This window comes from Phascolarctos cinereus, unplaced genomic scaffold (assembly GCF_003287225.1).
Source record: "Phascolarctos cinereus isolate Bilbo 61053 unplaced genomic scaffold, phaCin_HiC Scaffold_3;HRSCAF=262, whole genome shotgun sequence".
Lineage (NCBI taxonomy): Eukaryota > Metazoa > Chordata > Mammalia > Diprotodontia > Phascolarctidae > Phascolarctos > Phascolarctos cinereus.
Genome location: NW_027555736.1, coordinates 104,024,203 through 104,026,032, shown reverse-complemented (window position 1 = coordinate 104,026,032; position 1,830 = coordinate 104,024,203). Strand labels below are relative to the sequence as shown.

Below are 1,830 nucleotides of genomic sequence, written 5' to 3'. Positions count from 1 at the left end.
GATTAAGTCCTGCTCCTGACACATTTTAGTCTTATGAACTTGCAGTAATCATTTAACCAATCACTTAGCCAGAAAAGTCTCTAAAATGATGTTCCAGATGAATTGCTTATGTAAATGAGGTAGAAGGAGCTTCCACACTGATAAATCATAGATATGGACAAAAAGAAAGCAGCGCATAGTATGTTTTAGATGTAAAAATTAGTATAAATCAGGAAAGACAACTGAATAGGATTAAGGGAAAACTTTAGGTAGAAAGTGGTATGTAAACTGTATTTGAAAGAATGAGTAGGATTTGGAAAAGTTGAAAAATGGGAGAAAGGAAGTCCACGCAAGGAAGTATTTATAGCATGCTGCCAAAGAGCAAGAAAACCAGCCTGGCTAGAGTAGGGGCATTTAATTTACATACATGTGTGTGTGTGTGTGTGTGTGTGAGTGTGTGTGTACATATATATGTATTCATGTATGTATATATGTATGTATGTGTATATATGTACAGGTATTTATATGTATATATGTGTATGTGTTTTTGTATATATGTATATACGTATCTATATACATATATGTTTAAATTTTAATATATTTTGTTGTTAAACACACTTACCAGAAACCTGCATATATGGTATTTTTGTCCTACTTACTTAGCTGAGATGGAAAACAACAATAACAACAACTCTGATTGTTTCCAAAGCCTAAAATAACCTTTCTTATCGCAAATGCACCTAGGAGAATGACAGAAAAATGCTTTGAAAAAAAAAGACAGATGGAGAGCTGTGCGCCACCGGGGTTGGTGAAGTTCCAAGATGGCTGGATGAAAGCTTGCTATGAAAGCTATTGATTGGGAAGCATTTGGGGGAGATCATACCTAAAAACCAGAAAGCCATTGCTAATGCCTTGAAATTCCATAATGAATATCTTAAGACCAGATTGGCTACCCTACCTGAGAAGCCACAAGTGATCAACTGGGCTTACTATGAGGAAAACATGGCCAAGCCTGGCCTTGTGGATAAGTTTGAAAAGAAGTTCAATGAAGTGAAGATTCCTGTGCCAGAAGATAAATTCACTGCCCTAGTGGCTGCTGAAGAACAGGAAGATGCAAAAATTGGTGCTGATTTCATGAAAGCTTCAAATGCTAGGATTGCAGAACTTCAGAAAGAGATGGAAAAGATCCAGGATATAATTCCTTTTGAACAGATGACCATCGAGTATTTGAACCAAGCCTTTGCTCAAACCAAACTGGACAAGAAGAAGTATCCTTATTGGCCTCACCAGCCAATTGAGAAGCTCTAAAATTTAGCCTCAGAGGAAGCTATGGCTTCCCTTTCATATGCTCCTGAAATCTGAAATAAAGCATAAGTATACAGTCTTTAAAAAGAAAAGAAAAAGACAGATAGAATATATGATGCAAGTCAGATAAATTCTGTTTTTTGAGCTATAGTCCTGCAAAATATTCAAGAATAACCAGAAAACTTAGGTTCCATTAATTTAAGTTGTTTTATTCTACTCTCTTGGGATAGACCCCTTTCACCTGAATGAAGGTGAGGTTACTTTCTGATTGACAGATTGTTTTCTAGGGAGACAAATAAGTCTAGAACAAATCAATGACATCTGATCAATTGTGCATGAGTAAAGCTCCATGGATGAAGTGGTGTTCTCCCATCCAAGGGATTCCTGCCACAAGGAGGACCAGCCCAAGGACTAAAAGGTGATAAAATTCAAGTGACTGAAGCCATGCTTGATTCAGTTTTATAAAGAAAATCTCCCTGAAAGTCCTAGAGATGCTTTTTATTTCTCCCTAGAACTTGACAACTAGACCTGCTATAGATCATGCAG

The 1,830-nt window shown here is 36.7% G+C and overlaps 1 pseudogene; it reads left to right on the top strand.

Annotated features, from left to right (window-relative positions):
- The first annotated feature begins 800 nt into the window (after nucleotides 1-800).
- On the top strand, nucleotides 801-1,287 carry LOC110209637 (ATP synthase peripheral stalk subunit d, mitochondrial pseudogene; annotated as a pseudogene).
- The last annotated feature ends 543 nt before the right edge of the window (nucleotides 1,288-1,830 follow it).